A 27,168-nucleotide genomic window follows, 5' to 3' on the forward strand; every position below is an offset into this window, starting at 1 on the left:
GTGAGACCACTGTCCTTTCCCTCAACCCCGGAGGCCAGCGCCTGCCCAGGCGGCGCTCCGTCTCATAGAGGCCTGGGGGAGGACAGGTGGCCCCAGAAGGAAGTCGTGCGTGACGGCGACCCGGGACACCTGCAGCCCATGAACACCAGCGCGGCCTCCGCCCCCGCCCCAGCGTGGGCCTGCTTTCTCCTTTGTCTGTCTAGGGCTGGTAGCTCCTCTCACTGCGCAGCAGCATCCACGGGCGAAGCGACCTCGGAGCCCCTCAGCCCTGCCCGACCCTCTCCGGGAGTGCACAACGCCTCTGCTGGTACCCAGGACTCCTCTGCCCCGAGGGTTGACTTTTGTTCCTCGCGAGTGATGGAGTGGGAGTGGCCGGTAGCGCAGCACTGACCGTCCGCAGGGCAGAAAGAGGGTGGGGTCCCGGGGGCGGGGCTGTCGGCGGAACAAAGGGCTCTCGGAAGCATGGGATACGCTGTGCAACTGAGTATTTAAAAATCACACGACAGGCGCCCCCCTCCCGCCCCCCGCCCTCGGATTCGGTTCATCTATTGTCAAGTAAGAGGGTGGGTTCCAAGGGTGACCCACAGCCGAGTAATGAACTTTCTTGTCTTCCATCGCGGAGACCTGGAGGTCCGAGGCTTCGTGCTGCGGTTGAAGGGTGGGGAATACGACTAAAAACTGCAGCCTCGCGCACACGAGACCTCCCAAGACCCACGCACACTCGCACGAGCGCGTGCACAGACTTGGACCACCGACCCTCCCTTCAAATCCGCAGTCTCTAGGTACCCAGACAGGAACTGGGCTCTTTGTTACTTTTCGCGTGTGTGTGTGTGTGTGTGTGTGTGTGTGTGTGAGAGAGAGAGAGATGGAGGGAGGGAGGGAGGGAGGGAGAGAGGAAGAGAGGGAGAGAGAGAGAGAGAGAGAAACTAATCCTGCGTGCGTTTGAGGGCGGGAGGGGAGAGGGTGTCAGAAACGTTCACTGCACAACCTGTTCCCTGCAATTCGATGATTGAAGCGCGCCGCCCCACACTTCCACACTTGGGAAGGGCCGTTGGCGAGGTGACGTGACCTCTTTCATCCCCTGGCGAGAGAGGCCGAATGACCCGGGCTCCCGCGGCGGAGCGGAGCCTGCAGCTGTTGAGCGAGACCCTCCCAGAACTATCAGCAAGCTGTCACCGCCTCCCTTTCCCGCTGTGGGGTGGGGGGTGGGGGACTCAAGTCGATTCCAATGTACAAAGAGAAGTAGCGAGAACAAAAGCCCAGGCGCCCCCAAACATCCAGGGCGCCCAGACTGGAGCTCGCGGGCCGGTATTCCAGACGCGGCTGGCTTGCCTGGGTTAGGGTGGGGTCTGGGGACAGGCAGAGATCAGCGGAGGGTCTGTCCACATGCCCCACTCTCCAGGTTCCAAGGTCTCGCTGCCTGACCTCCGGGTTTCTAATCCAGATCCCTCCAGATGCCGAAACGTCAAGGGCTAGCAATTCCCAAGGTCACACAGCAAGTTAAGGACAGGGCTTGGACTGGAATCGCGTCTTTTGGGCACACCAAACCTCAGAGAAAGTGACCGCATCTCGGCCAAAAGGGCTGTGGCAGGTGTCAGCCTCGAGTGGCGGCTCTGGTGGGACCAAGCTGCGCCGGAAGGAACAGAGAGGAGGGTGGCACCCGCGCTGCGAGTGTAGACACACTCGGAGCGGTCACCTCCTTGCTGCGAGCTCCCAGGAGCAACCCTGATGCTCAGCGCGGCGGGGTGGGGATAAGGGGCGCTCAGCTCCACTCTGAGTAACTTGAGCTGGCGGCCTGCCTCCTTCATCTAACTATTTCATTTCTTAGCTTCTGTTTCAGAGCCAAATCTCCATTGAGTGCTCGGGTGAAAACGCGTGTTCAAGATCATATAGATAGATGAAAAGACCCTTTCCTCTCACGTTTCTTTTAAAGAAACGTGGGAAACCTTGGGATAGGGTGAGACTGGAAATCATCCTTCTGAAAGCTCAGAGTGCCCTTGGGGACACTTTTGGCCCAAGATCTGCTTTCCTTTCAAGCATTTTGCTTGAATTGTCCCCACACCCCCGCCCCTTCCGGGCAGCCATTCTTGTTAACCGGTCTGCATCCCACCCCACCCCCACTGGAATTGTGATGCTGCACATTTTTATTTTCACAAGAAGCTGATTTTGTGTTAAAATGTTGACAACAGTCACACTTTTCCCTAAAGTCTTTCAGTTTATCTGATAACCCTTAAATTAAAAAAAAAAATCATTCTTAATCCATGTAGTTCGCAGGAAGAGACTGGTACCTGGCTTTCAAAGAAAAAAAAAAAAGTCGTTCTTAGTTGGGTCCCCAGCATTTCTGTCTATTCATTATATGCAGTGCTTCTCAATCTAGGTCATCGTATATCAGGCACGAAGATTTGGGGGCAACATATTTCATGATCTCTTAATGTTAGTCTTAATGATGTATTAACATTTAAAAATTTTCCCTTCCAGAGACAATTGTAGAAATATCGCTGCCTAAAATACAATTCAACATTTATTTTATACATAACCTATTGCGCGACTGAAGTGAGCAAGATATCCCTTAAACTATTAAAATTAATATTTGCTTTCACAATTTTCAGATTATTTTCAACGGCACGTCCTGAAGTGAATATGCATTTCTCTATTACACACACAAGTCATTGTTTGAAGAAGTCTGATAGAAAGGAGGCTTTACATAGTAGTAAATTTTTAAAGTATTGTTTTCATAATGCAACATATATTTTTGACACAGTTATTGAAATTACTAGACATTTAGCATTAGGGTTCTTCACTGCTTGCCGGGATTCACCGCTTAAAACCCCAAAAACCCAGCCTGCAGCCCCCATAGCAGGCTCTGCAGTCGAGGTGCACGCGGTTTCCTAGGCAACCAACACTTAGCCAATGAATGAAGAGGAGTTGAAAGAAAGAGACTGCAAATCCATCATTATTTCCTACACACACACACACACACACACACACACACACACACACACACCACCTCTTCTCATAGCTCTCCATTTAGAAATACTGGAAAGCTACCAATCCTAACATTTATGTGAAAGAGCCCAATGCCCGGGGCATGGGGGCTAGGAAGCGGTCGCAGCCCCATACTGTGACTGCGCAAAGGACGCAGTGGGGGAGGCTCCCGGAATCCGCCAAAATCTGCGCCTTCTCAGCTTTGTCGCTCCCCAGTTTCTATTCCACTGCCCTCCCCCTTCCCCCCAGGCCTTCCCTCCTCCTCCTGGGAAGCGCGCGGCCCCGGCGGAGCTCCCCGGCACTCTTGAATCGCAGGGGCTGTGGGGTGGCAGCCTCAGAGCCCTGTCCTTCCGCAGCCCTGGGCCCCGCAGGGACCAGCCAAGCAAGGTAACAAAAAGCTGGAACCAGCGGCGAAAACCCCGAGCCTGCGAACGCGGCGCAGCGCGGGAACACTTGCCCTTTGTTCTTCCGGAAGGCCGGGTGTTTTCGCATCCCCGGGGATTGCGAATTTGAGTTATCGCGGCCTCGGTCGGGGCTGAGCGTGCCGAGCTTCCACGAAAGAGCTTTGCCTCCGTTGTCCTACACATCGGCGGAGGGAGTAGAACCCTGGCTTCCAGGGCACCATTTCCCTGCTACAGGCAGTCTCCCCTTCTCCCCTCCCCCAGGCCGTCAATGATTTGCGAGGTTCTCAGGCAGGCGGGGCAGGCCGGACCCCGGGAAGGCACGCTGAGTCCTAGACACCGGGCCAGGCCGGGTGGAAAACAAAAAGAGAAGAAATGATGATGAAATACTGAGACGGACCGTGTGCTCCTTGCAAGGTGCGGTCTGCGAAATCAACAGACTCACAAATAAGGCCTGGAGGAAGCGCCTGAGCGCACGCGGGAGGCTGTGGCGGGGGAGCCTCCGTGAGTTCCACGGTGGAGGCTAAAACGTCGCTGTGGCTGCGGGACCCTCACCCGGCCCTGGAAACCCTCCACATCAGCTCTTGCTCGGAAGTGTCTCGCAGCTCACCGCTTCTCTTCGAAATCTGCCCAAGACCTTTGTTTGCCATTTAAATGAATTGAAACCGTGTGTATCCAGGTGGACACATCCATACACCGCAACGCTCGTGCCTCTGGGCTCTAGATACTTGGTGGGCCGTGACTGTAGCCACACTGCAGAAACAGCAGAACAGTATTCAGACGGAGTTCTTTGGCTTCACACGCCCAGCCTGCTTCTTTTTTTAAATTTCTATTTTAATATTAGATTTAGGAAGTCCATGTGCAGGTTTGTTACAAGGGCATGTTGCGTCATGCTGAGCGCTTGGGCTTCTACTGACCTGGTTACCCAGATGGTGAACATAGTACCCAATAGGGAGATTTTCAGCCCTTGCTCTCCTCCTTCCTTCTCTCTTTTTGGAGTCCTCAGCGTCTATTGTTCCCATCTTTTTGTCCGTGTGCACCCAATATTTAGCTCCCACTTATAAGTGAGAACATGCAGTATTTAGTTTTCTGTTTGTGTATTAATTCGCTTAGGATAATGACCTTCAGCTGCATCCATGTTGCTGCCAAGGACATGAGTTTGTTCTCTTTTTTTAATGGCTGTGTAGTATTCCGTGGTGTATATGTACCACATTTTCTTAATCCATTCTACCATGGATGGGCACCAAGGTTGATTCCACGTCTTTGCTATTGTGAATAGTGCTTTTTGGTAGAATGATTTATTTTTGGGGGGTGTATACCCAGTAATGGGATTGCCGGGTTGAATGGTAGTTCTATTTTTAGTTCTTTGAGAAATCTCCAAACTGCTTTCCACAGTGGCTGAACTAATTTACATTCGCACCAACAGCAAGTAAGCATTCCTTCTTCTCTGCAGCCTTGCCAATGTCTGTTTTTTTGTTTGTTTGTTTTGTTTTTTGTTTTTTAATAATAATGACTGCTGTGAAGCGGCATCTCATTTGTGATTTTGATTTACATTTCTCTAATGATTAGTATGTTGAGCATTTTTTCCATGTTTGTTGGCCACTGTATGTCTTCTTTTGAAAATGTCTATTCATATCCTTTGCTTGCTTTGTAATGGGGTTATTGATTCTTTTCTTGTTGATTTAAGTTCCTTATAAATTCTGGATATTAGTCCTTTGTCTGCGGCATATTGCTAATATTTTCTCCCTTTCTGTAGGTTGTTCATACATCTCCATCAACTCTGTATTGCTTATAGTGTGTGGTCCAAATACTTAGCATAGAATTCAGGTCCTTCAATCTGGGCATTACCTACCTTTCCAGTGTTATTCGCCACCCATCTGGTGTATGCAGTCCTTATAGTGTGTGGTCCAAATACTTAGCATAGAATTCAGGTCCTTCAATCTGGACATTACCTACCTTTCCAGTGTTATTCGCCACCCATCTGTTATACACAGTCCTTATAGTGTGTGGTCCAAATACTCAGCATAGAATTCAGGTCCTTCAATGTGGACATTATCTACCTTTCCAGTGTTATTCGCCACCCATCTGGTGTATGCAGTCCGTTCCAGGAGACATTAACCTGCCCTCTGATCTCCAAAAAGGACATGCTCTCTGAAGTCTCTGAGTCTCTGCTCACGCTAATCCATTATCCAGAATGACCCTCTCTGCTTCTTCACCCAGGGCATCTCACTCATTCTTCATGATGCAGCTCATCTATCTGCGATATATCCCACTCGTTGCCAGGAACAATGGACTGCCTATGCTCTGTGCCCCCAGTTTGCATCATAGGGCTGGTACAGGTTTTGCATTTATTACATCAGAGCAGTGGTGCAATGAGTTTCATTGTATATCTCTACTAACAAAAGGAAAAGAAGGATATACATTCCCAATATATGTATATTTATTTATTCATAAATTATATATATTTATTCTTATAAGCTAATATCCCAAGGCACAATATACTTAGTATGAGGTACATTGTTAATGATATCAGATATTAATATTTCCAACTTTTCTACAACTCCCAGTTATAGGCAGACTTGGGGTTCCTCATGACTTTCTTACCCTGAAATGGGCTTGACAAAGAGCTTATATAAAAGAGCAGACTGTCAACTTGGCCATTTCCTTATTCGTGTGTGTGTGTTCATATCACTAATGTCATCTTCATTTTCCAGTTTCTTTGCTGTAGTCTTTAAAGCCGCTTGCCAGTTGTGTGAGTCAGGGGAGCAAACAGGAGGTAATATGCTCAGCAAACCCAGCTACAGTTCCTCCTTTATGGATCTCCCTTTCCAGGGAACAGTTCACGACACACGACCACAAAACATAAGCCTCCTGTGAGGACACCTGTGTCATTTTGAACTCTAACTACCTAAAGCATAATTTCTTTATTTTTATATGAAACAAACAGAAATTCTGAGTGTCTTCCCATGCTCCAACAGATGCTCTTGCCTGCCCCATTCTGAGACCTCCCAATTGGATTGGAGTTCGTTCATTGGCCTTTATACCTTCCACATTGCCTGAAACTAAGTATGGGCAAATAACAACAGAACTTGGGTGGAAAAAAATCACAAATATAAGGCAATTAGGAAAAGCCCCCAGGAACTTCTAACCTGAAGGAGGAGCAGATTGTTCTGAGATAAGTACAAAGAAACCTTCCTCCTCTTTCTCCATAATTACCTCTTGGCCAGGTCCAGCCCACATCCCATCCTTCCCAGACTCTGTGGCTCCTGGCTGTGGTGGTTGCGGTGGGGCCCCTGAGGATGTGCCCTCCCCTACCTTATCTTTCACTTCCCTACAGCCATTTTCCTGCACCTGCGTTTTCACCCTTGTTTGTCTATATTGGTAATGCATAACGAAGATTTCTGGTTAAGACAGAATGGAAGGAGAGAAGGAAATACTTCCTCAGGAATCAGAGTTGAATACTAGTCTGCACTTTTTCTTTTCTTTTTTTCTTTCTTTCTTTCTTTTTTTTTTTTTTGAGACAGAGTTGCGCTCTTTCACCCAGGCTAGAGTGCAGTGGCGTGATCTTGGCTCACTGCAACCTCTGTCTTCTGGTTTCAAGCAATTCTCCTGCCTCAGCCTCCTGAGTAGCTGGGACTATAGGCGCCCACCACTATGCCTGGCTGATTTTTATATTTTCAGTAGAGAGGGGGTTTCACCATATTGGCCAGGCTGGTCCCAAACTCCTGACCTCGTGATCCACTCGCCTCAGCCTCCCAAAGTGCTGCAATTACAGGTGTGAGCCACTGGGCCCGGCCCCCTGCACTTTCTTTTTTATGTTTATTTGTTTGTTTTTTATATTTTCTTTCGTTTTTTCCTTTTTCTTTGTTTCTTTTTTTTTTGAGATGGAGTCTCGCTCTGTCACCCAGGCTGGAGTGCAGTGGCGTGATCGCAGTGCAACCTCCGCCTCCCGGGTTCAAGTGATTCTCCTGCCTCAGCTTCCTGAGTAGCTGGGATTTCAGGCATGCGCCACCATGCCTGGATAATTTGTGTTTTTAGTAGAGACAGGGCTTCACCATGTTGGTCAGGCTGGTCTCGATCTCCTAACCTTGTGATCCTCCCGCCTTAGCCTCCCAAAATGCTGAGATTACAGGGGTGAGCCACCATGCCTGGCCTATATTTTATTTTCTTAGAGACTAGGTCTCCCTATATTGCTCAGGCTGGTCTCAAACTCCTGGGCTCAAGCTATCCTTCTTCCTGGCCTCCGAATGTGCTGAGATTACACGTGTGAGCCACCTCAACTGGCCCACTAGTCTGCACCCTCTTTCTTGGCATGCAAATGAAGGGTGTTAAACAGACTGCTGTCTTGGTGATGAGGTCTGGAGAAGACAGAACCAAGTAAACTTTCTGCTTCTCTCAGAAGTCACCCAATGGAGGAGAACAGAAACGCAAACCCCATTTTTTAGGAAATTGAGGAAAGATAAAAAGTATCAACTTCCTGGAGCTCTTTGATAAAGAAAGGATCTTCTGGGCAAGCTAGAAAAAAGACCAAATCACTCTTGTAAGTGGAGTGGGGAAATCAGGTTGTTTCAAACTTTTCCAAAACAATAGTCAAGGCTAGAAGATAAGAAAACAATTTGTATAACATTTTCAAGGAAAATGTGCCCAAGGATTTTTTATATCCAGTTACATTGCCTTTTAATTTTAAAGGTAACATATATTTTTGAACATAGAAGAACTAAAAAAAATTGTTCTTGTGAGTCCTGTGTAGGGGGATAAAAGGACCCCAGAGAATGGAGAAGTAGGTCTCAGAATGAAAGTGCCATATAGAGGCTTGCAGGCACTGGCAGAGGCTGTGTGACAGCCTGTGAACTAAGGAAGGAGGTGCCTCTGAAATGGCCTAGAGACAAATGCAGAAGTCCCTCGCTGTGGAAAGCTCCGTGCCTTCAGGAAGGATGTTGACATGCACTTTCAAGGTGTTGCTGGGGGTCTGCCAGGTTCCCTGGAGGTTGGAATTATTACCTGGCTGTGTGTCAGTTTATTCTGAAAGCTATTCCTGCTGCAAAGAGTAGAAGACATCAAGGGATGGAACAACAGACTGCATAGAACTACACTACCACAGGAAAACATCAACTCTTAAACAAGTGTGAGATGTTAGGCAGAAGATCAAAGCTGCAAAGCATCTTCTCAGGAACTCGGGGTACAGAACACAACTGTGTTTGAGGTGAGCAGGATGAGACAGTCAGGGGGCCTAAAGAAGGGAATCGGATTCCTGGAGAAAAGCCACCCTTATTTTTGCTGCTAAGGACGAATGTCATGTAAAGAAACAGAACAAACTACTGGAAAGCCGAAACTCTGGGCTGGGCGCGGTGGCTCATGCCTGTGATCTTAGCACTCTGGGAGGCCGAGGTGGGGGATCATGAAGTCAAGAGATCAAGACCATTCTGGCCAACATGGTGAAATCCCATCTCTACTAAAATATAAAAATTAGCTGGGCGTGGTGGAGCGTGCCTGTGGTCTCAGCTACTCAGAAGGCTGAGGCAGGAGAATCACTTGAATCTGGGAGGCAGAGGTTGCAGTGAGCCGAGAATGCATCACTGCACTCCAGCCTGGCGACAGAACGAGACTCCGTCTTAAAAAAAAAAAAAAAGTCAGTATTCTCTGAAAAAAGTACACGTTTTAATATAGCCTTGTGTTAAATTTTCAGAGGGAAAAATATGTCACAATAAAGGCTAAGTTAAAAAAAAAATGCCAAGTTCCAACAAGCATAAGAAAAAAATAACCAAATTTCAGAGGTGCATGGAACAAATACTGGGGAAAGATGACTGGAATAAGAAATACACTGAACTCAGGGAACTAACAAAATCATACATGAAATCTCTGAAAGATATATAAGAAACTCCTGCTTGCAGAGAGAAGGAAATTAAAGTTTTAAAACATTGCATTTTATAGTTGAAGCAGATCACTGGAGTGAGAATTTTTGTTGTTGTTGTTTTTGTTTTTTGGAGACATAGTTTCACTCTTGTTGCCCAGGCTGGAGTTCAATAGCACGATCTCGGCTCACTGCAACTTCTGCCTCCTGGGTTCAAGCGATTCTCCTGCCTCAGCCTCCCCGGTAACTGGGATTACAGGCATGCACCATCACTCCCTGGTAATTGTGTATTTTTAGTAGAGACAGGATTTCTCCATGTTGGTCAGGCTGACCTCAAACTCCCGACCTCAAGTGATCCGCCTGCCTCAGCCTCCCAAAGTGCTGGGATTACAGGCCTTAGCCACCATGCCCAGCCTCTTTTTCTTTTTTCAATAAATCAGAGAAGGAGGAGGACGAAGTGCTGATGGACAAATGTTTGCCAAATCCTTTGTTTCCAACATACACTGACTGATGAGGGGTCATGTAGGCATGACATTCAACCAAAAATCTGCCAGAAAACAAAGGAAAAAATCTTGCAGCAGAAAGTGGAGAGATTCTTAACGACCTCTACTGAGGGAAATGCATGGTTCCGAAAAAGAAGCTGATTCAGGACTGGTATAAATAGGAAAAGAAATGACAGAAGCTACCAGCTGCAGAGGAAATGAAAACTTACAAGCAGAGAAGTGAAGAAACGTTGAGTGAATTATGGCCAACAGCGAGATCTCACACCACCCCAGACCATTCCTCGTGAGAAGGCTCATGACAGCTGGCCCGCTGTCCTTGCTGGAATGGAAGGTGAGCTATGCCAGCCTTGGATAGAAACTAATACAGCTGAACCCATGATTTCAGAGAGAAACCTGCACCAGGCTCTCCTGCTCTGTACGCTGGTATTGGAGGAAAACAAGCCCTGCTCACCACCCACGCGGCCACTGGTCACTCCTACAGAATACACTTGGATGCATCCTTGCCATGTGGGGCTTCTGGGCCTCCTTGCCTTCTGCCTCTCATTCCCCCTGGGCTCCTCCTCCTCCGGACTTAGAGAACATTGCACTGGTGAGACACGCTTTCCCATGCAGTCAGGGCCATCTCTTGGGGTTCCAGAGAGAGCTCGCCCTTTAAAATCAGTCCCCAAGGCTCTGCTTCTGACCTGAAATCACCACTTCACTCTCATCCTGTCCCCGCACAGAAGGACTGTCTGTCTCCACCTTATGCAAGATAGGAGAGCGTCGTCAAGCTCCAGAGCTGCCCCTTCTCTAGCTTCTCTAGCGGCGGCTCACAGGAGGACTCAGGCTCCACCATTCCTTCAGTGTGACAGTCAGTGGAATGTGCCCCCTGCTTCGAATCCATTTCCGTTTTCCCATTTTGTATTTGCTTAGGCTGTCCTGAAATTGGGCTTTTTTTTTTTTTTTTTGAGATGGAGTTTCGCTCTTGTTGCCCAGGCTGGAGTGCCATGGTGGGATTTCGGCTCACTGCAACCTTTGCCTCCTGGGTTCAAGCAATTCTCCTGCCTCAGCTTCCCAAGCAGCAGGGACTACAGGCACACACCACCACGCCCATCTAATTTTTGTGTTTTTGGTAGAGATGGGGTTTCACCATGCTGGCCAAACTGGTCTCGAACTCCTGACCTCAGGTGATCCGCCCGCCTCAGCCTCCCAAAGTGCTGGAATTACAGGCATGAGCCCCTGCGCCCGGCCAAAATTGTGCAGTTTGAGTCACGAATGAAGAAGACTCTGAAGATGAAGCCATCTGAAGTATTACTTGCCTGCTTTATTTAGCATCAATTCCAGTAATTAAGAAATTAAACATTATGAAACTGCTGTGAAAACACCTTTAATAAACATTTTTTAGGCCGGGCGCGGTGGCTCAAGCCTGTAATGCCAGCACTTTGGGAGGCCGAGACGGGCGGATCACGAGGTCAGGAGATCGAGACCATCCTGGCTAACACGGTGAAACCCCGTCTCTACTAAAAATACAAAAACTAGCTGGGCGAGGTGGCGGGCGCCTGTAGTCCCAGCTACTCGGGAGGCTGAGGCAGGAGAATGGTGGGAACCCGGGAGGCGGAGCTTGCAGTGAGCTGAGATCCGGCCACTGCACTCCAGTCCGGGTGACAGAGCAAGACTCCACCTCAAAAAAAAATAAAAAAAAATAAAAAAATAAACAGTTTTGAAGTTCAAAAATATTGTCAAAGTACTTCAAAATGGAAGAAAAAACCCTTACAACCTTATTGTAATTTGAAGCGTAATAAGGAGGTCCCCACCTCCACATCATAATAATTCCTTTGCTCAGGAATCAAATGATCTGCAGTGCCACACCCCGGGACTTGTTCCTTTGTGCTACGAGTTGCCTTTACCCTAGAAACCTATTTAAGTCGCGCAGTACCTGAGTGGGCAACACATTGCCTCTAGTGCCTTTAAAGGCACAGGAACTTTTCAGACTCAGCTTCCTTCAGGATCAGAAGAGCACAGGGCTAGTGCGTTCTGCTGAGTGGGAGGTGAAGGGGAGAAGCTACCCCTGGCTTCACAATGTTGGCTCCTGAAGCCCACATGGTTCTGGGTGGAGGACCGAGCAGACTACACCGGGCTTTTCCCAGACAGACGCTGGGAGAAGGCCTGGCTGACCTTCCCAGGACAGTGCGGGTGGCTGCAGTCCTCCTCCTGGTGAACGGGACACTCGCTGGGGAGTCCTGCAGGCCTTTGGAAGTATTGCCAGACAGCCCGGCACACCCAGCTTTCATCCTTGCAAATGGCGTTAGAAGCCATGGAATGTATGTGACAAATACTCCCTGTGCATCAGGCAGTGTTCTGGGCATCGGGAAGACAGCAGCAGATGAATCAGACAAAAGTCTCTGTCCTCCATGAGCAAACACGGCAGGTGAAGCTGCACCGTGAGAGGCGCGCGATGCCTCAGCTCTGCCGTTTCCCGCTTTTTTGTTGTTTCCTCCTCGTTGCCCGTTATTGGAATTTTTATGCCAGTTTCACTCTTTTCCATACCCTCCTCTTTTCCCTGTTAAATAGAGTGTGGTGAGACTGAGTAATTAAAGGCTGCAGATGACTTTGATAACAGCGTAATGAAAAGAGTCTGTGACAGCTTATTAGACCAAGTGCCATCAAGGTTATTTGAGTCACAGTGACACTTTCAATAATGACACTGTCCCATCCCTGACCTGACTTCCCTTCCTCATCCCCTTTTGTTCTCTCTTTCTCTCTCTCAGTGATTGTAGATGACCTGGCACAGGAAAATAAGTCACTGATTCTGCGGAAAAAAACAAAAAAACCAAATAAACAAACTCTCACCCTAAAAACTCATGTCTTTAGTCATTGTAGGATCCTCACCAAGGTGATCTCTAAATCAGAAGCCGAACTGTGTTGGAAAACCCAAACTAAACAGTGCTAGCCACCTGTAACAACCAAAAATTACGCGTTTATTCCTACACTACAGGAAAAACTAAAGCTTCGATGAGAAATGAATTTTACCCCCGGGCTCTCCTCCATGTGTCATTCCACCGCAGAAATACTGCACAGAAGGACGAAGGTGAACTTATTTTTCCAAACTTCCAGGTCCATTGTCAGGTTAGCCAGGGGGAGGTTTGGATGGCAGGCCCTCTTGGTGGGTCACTGTTTTTACAATGACAATTTTAATTTAGAAGGCCGCAGGAGGCAGCTTCATTCACTCAGAAGAGGAGCTGCTCACCCAAATTTGCTTCCTCTGCCTTTTGCAGACTTGAGCTAAGAGGCCTTGGACACAATGTCCATCCTGTCCCTGCCGCGCACCTGTAAACGGGAATAATAACATGCTTCCTCCTTTCCCCCAACATTGGGGAGCTGTGAGAAGAGGTGGGATAGGCCGCTGCCATGTGTGGCTTTGCCCATCATATCGCACGTCCTCATGTCAGATGGTAAGCCCTGGATGCCCTCATCTTATGCTCATTGTCGTCACGGGTCCAAGCTCCATAACTGTGACATTCCAGATTTCAGATATCTGATGTCCTTCCCACTACCACCACCCTGCCTTTGTTTTAAATCATTTTCTTTCTTTGATATATAAGTGTCCTTTTGGGGAAATATTTTCATTTTAAGTTACTTCATGCCTCAGTTTCCCAACCCCAATATTATCTTCCAGTGTTTGGGTTCTCAAATATTTAAAATAAGTGGTCACAGACGTTGTAAATCTTCTCTCTTTAGGACATGGGTGTTGCTCCTTCACCTTGCTGCTTGTTCTCTGGGTGCTCACTTACTTGACTTTCTTTCTTTGCTTTGCCTCTCCTTCCTCCTCTTCCCTTCCCCATTTCTTGAATCTATCTAGTTTCTCCAAAAATAATTTTTAAAAAAATTTTTATTGTACTTTAAGTTCTGGGATACTTGTGCTGGACATGCAGGTTTGTTACGTAGGTATACGTGTGCCATGGTGGTTTGCTGCACCCATCAACCCATCATCTAGGTTTTAAGCCCCACATGCATTAGGTATTTATCCTAATGCTCTCCCTCCCCTTGCCCTCCACCCCTCAACAAGCCCCGGTGCGTGATGTTCCCCTCCCTGTGTCCACGTGTTCTCACTGTTCAATTCCCACTTATGAGTGAGAACATGTGGTGTTTGGTTTTCTGTTCCTGCATTAGTTTGCTGAGGATGATGGCTTCCAGCTTCATCCATGTCCCTGCAAAGGACATGACCTCATTCTTTTTTATGGCTGCATAGTATTCTATGGTGTATAGGTGCCACATTTTCTTTATCCAGTCTATCGTTGATGGGCATTTGGGTTGGTCAAAAATTATTCTTAAGTGCGATTAGCCTAACCATTGAAAGTATTCTAAAAAAGACCAAGTAAGACCAAGGGTAGTTGCAGGCCTATTTCTGTGCCTTTGGCAGGTGGTTGAGTATGTGGGGGTACACTGGTGTGTGTGTGTGTGTGCGTGTGTGTAACCAGCAAGCTGCACGGGGCTGCCTTCACTTTTGCCTGACCCCAGGCCTGTCTTCTGCCCTGGAGATGCCTCTCCAGTCTTTCTCCTTTTTTTTTTTTTTTTGAGGTGGAGTTTCCTTCTCATTGCCCAGGCTGGAGTGCAATGGTGCAATCTTGGCTCACTGCAACCTCTGCCTCCCGGGTTCAAGCAATCCTCCTGCCTCAGCCCCCCAAGTATCTGGGATTACAGATTACAGGCTTGTGCCACCACTCCCAGCTAATTTTTTTTGTATTTAGTCGAGATAGGGTTTCACCATGTTGGCCAGGCTGATCTCGAACTCCTGACCTCAGGCGATCCACCCACCTCGGCCTCCCAAAGTGCTGGGATTCCAGGCGTGAGCCACTGCACCCAGCCCCTTCTCCTTCTTATGTATATGAGATGTTTGCATTGTCCATCCTTTTGAAAAATTGTCACCTTAAACTATATTGTCAAAATAAGTGAATGTAAAATTCAATACTATCACCCCTCCACGTTTCTACACATAATTCAACTCAATTCTTTGTTAATAAGTGATGATGATTTCTACTTTTTCCAGTGATTTCCACCTACCATGCCTTTCTGCTGTTCCTCATCTGTGTATACTTCTTTCCATGAATGTATCCAGCATCCAGCACTTCCCTATGATCCTCTCAGCAAGCCAATCTGATCACACCCCGAGTCCTTTCCCATCCACAAAAGGTGTTCTTGCGCTCTAAGGCAGAGGGAGCGCTGAGGCCTGGAGGCTTGCCAGGGCTTTACTCTGGGATGAAAGGATGTTGTCCTTTTCCACATCACTCACTAATTCTTTTTTCACTCTGCTTTGCTCTCCTGGGACTCAGGTGCCATTTATTCTTGAATTGTCCCTTGTTTGGTATCAGAGAGTTTCCACTCTCTGGAGCAGTGCTCATGGTGCACTTCCAGAAAGGAAGAGAGCTGCGTTTCTTCTGTGCAGTTGGGGAAGTCTGAGCTTGAAAGGGTGGTTGGAAAAGAAAGACAAGCTCTCAGAACCGGAACACTCGCCAGCAGAGCATGTCTGTATCGGAAAGAGTATAGGTGTCAGTTTCAGATCTGGAAACCAATCCTTGACAGCTATTCATGACTCTGCACCCCTCCAACGTCTTCACGTCCCCAGTCTGCTAGCTTCACTTTGAAGCCCACTATTATAGCCCAGTCACCCACTGAGGGAGAGGAAATCTCTGTGAGTCTTAAATGCTAAGTCCTTGAAAAGGGATTCTGTTGGCTCCAGTCTCGGGGCTGGAAACTTGGACTCTCCAGTCTCCCGGATGAGCACTTTGAGGCGCCCACTGTGGCAAATGTGGGGCAGCAGAAGGGGTCTCTTCTAGAAAAGTGTGCATGGCGGGGCATAGACAAGGTTGGAGTGTGGTAGGTTGGGAGGCTGGGGGTCGGGAGCTCTCCAACTACTACAGGGAATTTTCATTTCCAGCTGTGAGAAGAGTTTACCTTAGTGTAAAGCCAGACTGTAGACTATTTAACGTTAACAGCTATTAGAGTTTGTTTGTTTTTTGAGATACGGTCTCCCACTGTTGCCCACACTGGAGTGCAGTGACGCCATCTCAGCTCACTGCAACCTCAACCTGCTGGTCTCAAGTGATCCTCCCACCTCAGCCTTCCGAACAGCTGGGACTACAGGTGCATGCCATGAAGCCTGGCCAACTTTCTTTAAATTATTTTTTGTAGAGACAGGGTCTCACTATGTTGCCCAGGCTGGTCTTGAACTCCTGAGCTCAAGTGGTCCTGCTGCCTCAGCCTCCCGAAGGACTAGGATTACACGCGTGAGCCACCACACCCCAACCTGCCTATTAGAATTGAAAGATTCTGCCAGGATTTTATGAGCCTGTTTTCTCTTAGAATTAGCTCTCAGCTAATTCTCAGCCATGAAGTCTGGAAAGATAAAGGAGGAATCCGTGAAGGTGCCACCTCTCCTCTCAGGTTCCCTTCCACTCTTCTCCAAGAATTTCCATGATGAAGAGAGCTGGCTGGAGGGCAGGATTCAGGTGGTGACTTATTTGTTCTTCAGCCTTTCTTCAGCCTCACATGGGCTTTGCTCCAGGTTCATGGCAGCACCTGGGAAGCTATGGGAGCTCTTTCAGTCAGCAAGTAGGCAAGTGCATTGTATTATATGCAGAGGTGTTTTGTTTATGGGTGTTGATGCTATTGTTGTTGTTGGACTAAACACAAGGTCCTATAAAAGGCCCAGAGGGAAGGGGTAAGCTGGGCGGGGTATAAGAGAAGCAGTGGGTGACATCGTCAGGCATGCTGCCACATTCTCTCTAACCTAGAGAGAACCTTAAATACACACTTCCGAGGTGAACCCAGATTGCACAAACTTCCAAAACAGAAGAGCCAAGTGGGAAGAGCATTGCATTTGGAATCAAATGGCACACTAAGAAATGGTGGAAACAAGGAATATTAATACCTCCCGATATGGTTAATGTCAACACCTAAAGCTCATAATGTAGTTCCTGACACAGGGTGGGTGCCCAGTGATTAGAACAATTATCATCAGTGTTATATTATAGAATGAGTGACTGTCTTAGTCCATTTAGGCTGCTATAACAAAGTGTCTTAGACTTACAAACAACAGAAATTTATCGCTCATAGTTCTGGAGGCTGCGAAGTCCAAGATCAAGTGCCAGCAGATTCCATGTCTGGTGAGGGCTCTTTGCTTCATGGCACCTTTTTGTTGCGTCCTCATGTGGCTGAAGGAGAAAGCAGCTCTCTGGGGTCTTTTACTTTGTTTTGTTTTGTTTTTGTTTTTTTGGAGATAGAATCTTGCTCTGTCGCCCAGGGTGGAGTCCAATGATGTAATCTCGGCTTACTGCAATCTCCACCTCCTGGGTTCAAGCGATTCTCCTGCCTCAGCCTCCCAAGTAGCTGGGACTATAGGTGAGTGCCACCACGCCCGGCTAATTTTTGTATTATTGGTAGAGATGGGGATTCACCATGTTGTCCAGGCTGGTCTTGAACTCCTGACCTCAGTTGATCTACCTGTCTCAGCCTCCCAAAGTGCTGGGAGTATAGGCGTGAGCTACCGCACCTGGCCTGGGGCCTTTTTGATAAGAGCACTAACTTCCCAAAGGCCCTACTCTTTATCCCATCACCTTGGGGGTTGGGGGGAAAGTCTAGAAGTCAGGACTGAGAAGAAGGATCGGCACTTCAATGCCATCGCCATGGAAGAAAGCACTGGGAGCTACGTGGAATGAGTGGGAAAAGCATAGACTTTATGCCAGGAATCCTGCCTGGTTTCACTCTCAACCCACTGCATAGGCCTGGGGGCAAGTTACACAACCGGTCTGATGTTTGGCCTCCTCAGCCTGACTTTGAAATCATATCTTCCTCACGGGGTTGCTGTGAGGGCTAGAAATGGTTTAAAGAAGGACCTAGGACAGTGCTAGGCATAGAGGAGGCAATAGCTAAGTCATGGTTCCTACCATGCTGAGAAGCTGGAGATGGTGGGTTCTTAGCAGCAGCTTCAAGACAGGAGTGTTCAGAAATTGGACTACTTACCCAACAGGGCTCTTGGAAATGAAATTGATTGATAAGACCGAAAAAGTATAAAATAGGATCTTTATAGAGTCAGTAACAATTTGTGAATTATTCTGGGTTATTGGAGGAGGACCTGTTATGGTTTGGGCAGCAAAGTATATAGAACCTCATTAGGGTGATGGGACTTCTTGGTTAAAAACATACCTAAGATGACTGACCTTCCAGGCCAGGGTTGCTTTTTATTTATTTTTTTAAATGTTTTTATTTATTTATTTTTTTTGAGACGGAGTCTTGCTCTGTCACCCAGGCTGGAATGCGGCGGTGTGATCTTGGCTCACTGCAATTTCCACCTCCCGGGTTCAAGTGATTCTCCCACTTCAGCCTCCCAAGCAGCTGGGATTACAGGCATCCGCCACTACGCCCAGCTAAATTTTGTACTTTTAGTAGGGTTTCGCCATGTTGGCCAGGCTGGTCTCGAACTCCTGGCCTCAAGTGATCCGCCTTTCTCTGGCTCCCGAAGTGCTAGGATTACAGGTGTGATTCACTGCGCCTGGCCCCAACTATTTAAATTTTTAAAAATTTCATTGTGATAAAAATCACATAGCATAAAACTTTGCCATGTTAACCATTTCTAAGTGCACAGTTCAGTGGCATGAAGCATGGTTGTGCAACTGTCATCACCATCCATTCCAGAACTTTTCATCTCCCCAAACTAAAACTCTGTCCCCATTAAACACCAACTTGCCTTTTCCGCAGCCCTTGGCCACTCCCATGCTCTTTCTGTTTTTTTTTTGTGAATTTAATTACTCTAGCCACCACCTATGAGTGGACTCAGACAGTATTTGCCCTTTTTTGTCTCTCACTTAGCAAATGTCCTCAAGGTTCATCCCTGCTGTGGACTGTGTCAGAATTCCCTCTCTTTATAAGATTGCCTTTGTATGTGGGCACCCCAGGCCTTTAAGCTGAGGGTTTTTCCATAGGATCTGGTCAACTGGCTACATTTTGCTGAATTTAGTTCTGCCTTTTCCTGTAGCCCTGATGCCTTCCTTACCTTGGCATCACTGTCCTGATTCCTGTACCAGCTTCCTAACCTGCTCCATCCTGTGTTCCCCCGCCTTTGTGCTCAGTCTTGCCCCCATCTTCTGATCACCTTGCAGTTCCCAGAGCTGCCTGTGTCTCTCACCCGTTCACCTGGGCCCGGTGTGGTGGCTCACGCCTATAATCCCAGCACTTTGGGAGGCCGAGGCTGGTGACTGGCTTGAGCTCAGGAGTTGGGGATCAGCCTGGGAACATAGTGAGACTTTGTCTCTACAAAAAATAAACAAAATTTGGCCGGGCGCGGTGGCTCACGCTTGTAATCCCTTTGAAGGCCGAGGTGGGCGGATCACGAGGTCAGGAGATCGAGACTATCCTGGCTAACACGGTGAAACCCCGTCTCTACTAAAAATATAAAAAATTAGCCGGGCGTGGTGGCGGGTGCCTGTGGTCCCAGCTACTTGGGAGGCTGAGGCAGGAGAATGGTGTGAACCCGGGGGATGGAGCTTGCAGTGAGCTGAGATCGTGCCACTGCACTCCAGCCTGGGCGACAAAGCAAGACTCCGTCTTAAAAAAAAAAAAAAATTAGCCAGGTGTGGTGGCATGTACTGGTAGTCGCAGCCACTTGGGAGGCTGAGTTGGGAGGATTGCTTGAGCCCAGGAGGTCTAGGCTATAGTGAGCTATGATCACACCACTGCACTCCAGCCTGGATGACAGAGTGAGACCCTGTCTCAATTTAAAATAAAAGGTGCTCTGACCACAGGTGTCCAGCATTCCAGAAGCCCACTCGGTGTTCTCCCCATCTCCTACCCAACAAGCAGCTACTGCCTTGCCCTCCAGCAGTAGGTGTTAATTCTGCCGGCTTCAGGACTTGATAGAAATGGAATCCGACAGTATGTACTCCGTGTACATACCATTCTTTTTGTGAGATTCACCCATGTTATCGCACATTCCATAAGCATCCCATGCATTCCTGGTTCCTTTAGATGCTGTGAGCTGTGGATGGTTAACTGTGTCCTATTTATGTGTGTGTCTGCTTCCTGGTTCCAGCAGAGGGAGAGGCGGGGGTCGTCGTTCTCAAGGGCATCTTTGTGTCTTCCCAGCACTCAGGACAGTGCCTGGCACACAGATGCTTCAGTAAATGTTTGCCGAGTGAACCTGATGAATGGGCATTTTGTCACTGGGTCTTTTCATGTATTCCTTGGCTTGCTCCCTGTCTCCCCTGGAAACACAGCTGCTTTCATTGACCAGGTCTTTATTTGCTGGGTGGATGTGCTTGTTTTCAGTGCCAGGAAGGAAAAACAAGCACAGAAGTCGCCCCTCCTGAGCTGCCATATTCCTGGCTAAGAAGCCCTCCTTTGTGCCAAGAGCAGAGCCGTCTATGGCTGGGTGGAGGGTCACAGCCTGTGGGACGGGGCAGGGGGGTGAGCTCTGGGCTTGCAGGCAGGCGGTGACTCATGCAGCGTCTGGGCACCGGTGCGGGAAAAGGGCTTTGACGTTCTCAGCAAAACCCCAAGGCGAGCTCAATGAGCAGCCCACCTGCCCCTCCCACCCACGCAGGGCCTTGCAGAAGGATCTGCTTCTGCATCACATGATCCGTTTCAGCAGGAGAGAGACGGAAAGAGAGAAACAGCCTTTTGTTCTGCCCACCTCCATGACTGCGTATTGTAGGCACAAGGCTCTGAAGTCAGGCTGAGGATTCTAAGAAAACATCGGAAGCTTTACCCAGAAGACAAGGTGCTCTTTCACTAGGCATGATCTGGACCCAGGATACAAATTCTCTCTCGTGGAACGGGAGGGCTGTGTCTTTGCTCATCCCTGGGGAGTCTCACTGTGCCCCACTGATCACGCGTGCGTTCCGGAGCTGTCAGATAGCCCCCTCCACAATCACACATATGTGCAACCACATATTTTCCAATCCAAATGAGGGTACACACCATCTGGGGAGGAATTCCCCCTTCCCATATGCATGAATTCGTTTAGCTGAAAAGCATTAACAGTCACAAAATAAAATCACATTGAGACCCACATTTTGATGGAAACATTGGACCTTGGGGTTGTGCTGGAGATGCTGAGGTCTGGGATAAGAAACCCAGAGTGAGCAGGTGGAGCAGTTCCCACTGGCTTTGGTGATATGGCCCCAGGACTGCTGCCTACCTGCAGGGCCTGTTTGGCTGTTTGGAGCTGACTTGGGAGAGGTGGTGGCCACACTCCCCGCCACTGTGTGCATGCTGCCTGACCTTGCCTGGAAACCTGTGTGTTCACTTAAATTCAGGTCCTGGGCTCAGCACCCCATAGCTCCTCATGGATCCTCACCCTCCATCCCTGCCTCGGATCCTCACTCTTCCACCTGGTGAGGGGTGCGGGGAGGTGGTCCAGGATCCAAGCCTCAGCTCCACTCTCAGCAACTAAGTGCCTTGTGGACTCTTCATTTATTCACTGTTCAGTTCCTTTTTTGAAAAGTGAGTCATGGCTGGGTGCAGTGACTCATGCCTGCAATCCCAGCACTTTGGGAGGCTGAGGCGGGTGCATCACCTGAGGTCAGGAGTTTGAGACTAGCCTGACCAACATGACGAAACCCCGTCTCTACTAAAAATACAAAATTAGCCAGGCATGGTGGCGCGTGGCTGTAATTCCAGCTACTAGGGAGACTGAGGAGAATTGCTTGAACCCAGGAGGTGGAGGTTGCAGTGAGCCGACATCGTGCATTGCACTCCAGTCTGGGAAACAAGTGCTAAACTCCATCTCAAAAAATAAAAAAAAAAAGAAGAGAAAGAAAAAAAGAAAAGTGAGTCATAATACTTGCTGCCTGGGGACTTGTATTTAATTTTTAATTTTTATTCTATTTAATTAATTTATTTAGAGACAGGGTCCAGCCCAGGCTGGAGTGCAGTGGCGGGATCATAGCTCACTGCAGCCTCTGACTCCTGGGCTCAATCGATCCTCCCACCTGAGCCTCCTGAGTAGCTGGGACTACAGGTGTATGCCACCATGTTTGGCTTTCCTGGGATTTCTGTGAGGCTCTTCAAATATATGACCTGACTCTTACCCCACTGGGCTACTCTACCCCCCGGTCCCATGCTGCCCTAGGGCACTGCTCACCCCTGTTTCCCCTGTGCAGCACACACTCTTCTCTTCCTCTAGCCTAACTCACCCTGACATCCCAGGCCCAGCTATCTGACCAGCCTGGCTCAGCCCCTTCTTACACCTCAGCTGTGTGGTGTTTCATGAACCTTCAAGAACCAGCCAAGGGGCCTGAGAAGGAGGGACCTGGAGGGACGAGGCACCAAGACAGAGCAGCGCCCTGGAAATCAAATGGAAATAAAAGGCTGCCCGCCTTTTATCGTTGATTATCATTCTGTGTTGCTGGTCTTGTCTCTACAACAAGCTGTCTGTGCCTGGAGATCCGGTCAAGTACACAATAGTGTGCTTGGGGCTCAGCGCATGGAAAAGCTGCTGGAAGAAAGGGTCAGCAAGGTGAGGACCAACTACCCAACTGCTCTTGGGCTGGAAACCTCTTTTCTGGTTTGCTATGCTTAATCTGCCATCTTGTCACTGCCCTTCCCTAAAGCAAGTGGGTGAAAAGGCTGGGCTGCTCCCCAGGCCTAGCCTGATGGGGAGGAATCTTTTTATTCATCACTCGTGGTTCCTCATGAGCCACAGCCCAGGGCTGGCCCTATACCGCAGGGGTGAGGTTGGGGAAGGTAAAATGTGGGCTCCTGCTGCCCAGGCCCCCACAGCAGCAGGGGTCGGGTGGAGTGAAGACAGGGTGCCTCCTTAATGCCCTTCGTGGGGTTGTCCAGGGTCCAAGGCCAGAGCTGTCCTCTGCGTAGGGCAGGGCTGTATTGACGTTTGCTCAGTTAAGAAAACTGTACTGGCATTTTAGGAAGAGTTGTAGAAAAATCTCATCCTGGTTGATTCTGCCTGTGAACCACAGTGATGCGAGGCTTAACTTGTTTCCATCCACTTTAAGCCTTTTTCCCTCTGGACCAAACACGATTATCCAATTTTTCCTTTTGAACCGGGGCCTGATGACATCAGAACCTGGGCAAGGCTTCTTCTTTTGTGTGCTGGGAAATGGCTGCTGCTGGCCAAAGTGTTTTGTCTGTGCTTGTGAAGGGTGAGTGGGGACAGCTGGGACCCACTCCTGGAAGAATGCAGGTGCTGCTTTCTGAGATAAGAAGGCTGTGGGAAAACAGGCTTGGAAGGAAACCCCACAGTAAGTTGGAGGTTTCTGATGGAGATGCTGAGTAGGCAGCTGACCATACACATTAGGGCTCAGGCGAGAGGTTGGCTCCGGAGAAGCCAGTGTGGGAGTCATCCGCGTGCAGAAGGAATTAAGCCATGGGCTGGGGAGCTGGAGAGAACAGGACGCTGGATGCTTCTGCAGCACAGGCGGGGCTATGACGAAGAACCAGCCAAGGAGCCTGAGAAGGAGGGACCTGGAGGGACGAGGCACCAAGACAGAGCAGCGCCCTGGAAATCAAATGCTGCCCATTGAGCCAGGAAGAGACTAAGATGTAGCGCAGTGACCTTGGTGGAAGCAGTTTAGTGAAATGTCAGGAAAGAAGCGAGTTCACAAGAGCAAGGGAAGAGAGGCATTGGAGACAGCACACATGAAGCCTTTTTCCAGGAGTTTTGCTGTAGAGGGAAGCAGAGATACGGGGAGGTAATCAGAGTGAATGCATGGTCAAAGGGGGATTTTGGTTGTTGATTTGAGACAGGATCTCATTCTATCACCCAGGCTGGAGTGCAGTGGTACAATCATAGCTCACTGAAGCCTGGAACTCCCGGACTCAAGTGATCCTCTCACCTCAGCCTCCAAAGTAGCTGGGTCTACAGGTGCACACCACCACGCCTGGCTAGTTCTTCATTTTTTGTAGAGACAAGGTCTCTCTACGTTGCCTAGGCTGGCCTCAAACTCCTGATCTCACGTAGTCCTCCCACCTCAGCCTCCCAAAGCACTGGGATTACAGATGTGAGCCACCTTGCCCAGCTGGTCACAGAGCACTTTTCTTATTCATCATCTTTGGATCTTTGTTCTTAATGAAATTCATGCCAGACAAAGGCTCACAATCTAACCTGGTCACAGAAAGAGGAGGGGGTGGATCAAACACCGGAGGCAACCTTGCCTTTTCTCTTCGAAGCGGCCTCTCTCGCCTTCTGCTGCTGGGTGGTTTTGCATTTGTGGGCTGTGGCCTACCTGGGGACCAAGACCCCCCGTGCTTCATCTGAGTGTTCTGCAATTGCAGAACCTGGAGAAAAAAACTGTCCTGACTGAGAGATCTGCTGGAGTAAGAATCCAGGAACTCCCATCGCTTTCTGAAAGCAAAAGCAGCTCTCACCCTGCCCGCCTCCTTCCCACCTGCCACCTAGTGGCCCCCTGCAGAATGACATGGGCGGCAGTGAAGGGCTCCATTCGGCTCTTATCTGGTCTTCACAGGGTATTAGCTCGCCAAGGTGCCTTAGAGACGATCTAAGCCAATCTTCTCAATTTACAGCTAAGGTAACAGAGACCTAGAATGAAGGTATAGAGATAATTAGTGGTGGAGCCAGGACTAGAGCCTAAGACCCTGATGGGGCCTGCAGTGAGGCACTTGTGTGTTCTCTGTCACTCAGCCACTCAATCAACTTTTGCTATCTGCCTTACACGCAGGGTCCAAGGCTGTGCACTGCACTGCAGAGGAAAGCCCCTGTCGCTATCCTTAGGAGCTTCCTGGCAGAAAGCCCATTCCATAAAATGTATCTTATTTTACATTGTATACAATGATTGCTCTATGGAGGTAAAAATGAGGGCCAAGAGAAGCTGCCGCCAGCCTGCCTGGAGCCACGGAAGGCTTCCCTGAGGGGTGGTGTTGGGGTGAACCTCAGGAGGAGTAGTCTGTCAGGCAGGTAAGGTAGGGCACGCCCAGGCCCAGTGGCGCCGTGTGTGGTGGTGCACGGGGCAGATACTGAACTGTGAAGTCATCGCCTGAGTGTGACATCAGGGACAGACATGAAAGGGACCAGCAGGTAGGTGAGGGGCCTGGTGTGTCTGCAAAGGTGTTTGGGCTACACATCACCTAAGAATTTTTATTAGAGGGCATAGCATCATCAGACGTATTGGTTTGATAGATCTCTCTGGCAATAGTGAGTAAGAAAAATTGGAAGCCAGTGAAACAAGAAGCAAGGAAACATTAGAATGTCACAGCAGCAGTGCAGGCCAGCCTGGGAGATGCGAGCAGGCAGCTGCTGCAGTCACCGGGAAGAGTCTCACGTTTATAGTTGGGAAATGAGTGCGTCTGGTATGCGTCCCACTGTCCGGAACACAGTCACGCTGGCCCGGGGGTAGGATAGAGGGACGGCAAGGGAGGCGGAGCTCTGTGTGTTGGTGCTGAGGGACTGGTGCTGTGAAACAGTCAGGTGGGAGCACCTGTAGGCAGCTGGGTGTGCCTGTGGCTCTGAGAGCAACGCTGGCCACAGATTCACACTTTAGAGATTAGGTGAGGAACAAAATCAGCCAGAAAGGGCGAAAATGGCTGTCAGAGTTGACCATGCACATTGGGCCCCAGTGGCCATGTCTTTAATCCGTTGTCTTCATCAGAAAGTCCCCACAGGAAGGACCCTGGACAAGGCAGTTCTCAGTAGCTGAAGAAATCCCTACGGGGGATGACACTCGAGGGCCCTGTGCCCCAGGAGCTGGGTGACAATTCTTCCCTGACAAGGGGAGCTGCCCTTCCTAGGCGGGAGTTGCTGTTTCCTCCATTTACTGGCACAGTTGGGCAAGGGAGTCCCCTGCGGCACCCAAGTAGCTCAGCTCGTTACCGAACACCTTCCCTGCTCCTCCCACAGGGTGTCAACAGTCCTCCTCCTCCTGATGACGGGGCGGATCTCCCTGCCAGGATGGTGACTGTTTCCAAGTCACCAGTGAGCCCAGAGGGCCCCGCAGCAGCCATGGCTTATTGCTTAGTGGGGCTCTTGCTGTGTCCCAGGTGGGAGTGTTCTCTCTTTGGGAAATGCGGCTTCTAATCCTGCAGTCCACAGGTGCAGGTTCGGAAAGCCCAGTCTCCTCAGTGGACTGTGGAAGTGACAGCCGTTCCTGCTTCCACTCCTTGGTTCCCTGATTCATGGAGTCTGTTCACTGGGGACACAGCACCTTAGAAAATACTTTAATTCAGGGGACAGACAAGAGCCTGGAGGATGGCTCCCCATCCTTGTAGTTACCATCTCTGAGCTGGTGCTTCAGCCATGCCCTCAGTGGGCAGTGGCATCTGAGTGGTGCAGAGCATGTGATGTGGCCATGGATCCCACGGCCCTCACCCACTTCCATGTGGCAGCACTGGGAGAAGGGCGCTCTCGGATGCCCTGTGGACAGGAAAAGCAACTCACACCTGGAATGTGCTTCTATTTCTGTAAGAACAAATTGCTGACTCCTCTGGGTGGAAGGAGCCCAACATCACCAAATTCCTGCCACGTGCTCGGTCATTCTCTTTGAGGAGTAGGACCATACTGAAGCCTTAGCTGAGCTCTCTGCTGCTGGTACGAAGGATGTTTGCTGGCAGCAGGAGTAAAATCAACCCTGGTGAGCAGAATTCCATGCTGTTGGGTTCATGCATGATCTCTGCCACCATGGCTGTTTTGTTTACAGGTCCATCGTGCCTATCCTGGGACAGTGGCAGATGAGGCTGACTAACAGCAACTGGCCCAGTCATTCTGTCTACGTAGTTGCTTAATCTCTCTTCTGTGGTGGATGTTGTTTGCTGAGTGGTAACATGACACAAGGATTTTCACACTTCATGGACACTCCATCCACATGCCCCTTCCCAGACCTCCTTCCCTTTTATCTTCCAGTCTTTCTCCCCAAAGGCCCCTGATCAGCCCAGCCAGGTCATTCCCCACTGCCCATGAGTCTGTATAGACTCCAACCTTGGGCCACTGCTCTGTCCACATGAAACGGATACCCAGACCCACTGCCTGAGTGAGGCCATAGTGCAACTGTCATCCATTTGTAGCTTGCGCCCACACACTGACCCATCCAAGAACCTTAAGCAATTCCTATGAGATCCCCCATATGGCCAAAAGCATGAACTGAAGAAGGGGCATTGACAAAACAGAGGTGGCAATGGCAAATGCACCAATGTGATATTCTGTGGAATGTCCAGACAGTCCCGATCTTTTCAGACAGAGGGCAGAGATTTGACAGAATTGTGGGCAAAACTGTAAATGAATATTGTCCATCTCACGGGAATGCAAACTGTTTCTCTTCCTCTTTTCTGATTGAGATAGAAAAGAACGCATTTGCTGCATCCTTGGCCACATACCATGTACCTGAGGCCTTATCACACCACTCTAGCAAAGATCCCGCATCTGCTATGGCAGCCAAAATTGGGATTGCTTCTTGGTTGGGTTTATGGAAGTCAGTTGCAATCTTCCAGG

General features: G+C 49.1%; 1 long non-coding RNA gene across 1 annotated transcript; it reads right to left on the bottom strand.

Moving 5' to 3' along the window:
- Positions 1-2,129: 2,129 nt before the first annotated feature.
- On the bottom strand, positions 2,130-4,386 carry LOC117086631. Its single transcript, XR_004438491.1, has 2 exons — positions 3,832-4,386; positions 2,130-3,718 (listed from the first exon to the last, which is right to left on the bottom strand). It is a non-coding gene; the product is annotated as an uncharacterized LOC117086631 (long non-coding RNA).
- Between the last annotated feature and the right edge of the window lie 22,782 nt (positions 4,387-27,168).

This window comes from Trachypithecus francoisi, unplaced genomic scaffold (assembly GCF_009764315.1).
Source record: "Trachypithecus francoisi isolate TF-2019V2 unplaced genomic scaffold, Tfra_2.0 Lachesis_group10, whole genome shotgun sequence".
NCBI lineage: Eukaryota > Metazoa > Chordata > Mammalia > Primates > Cercopithecidae > Trachypithecus > Trachypithecus francoisi.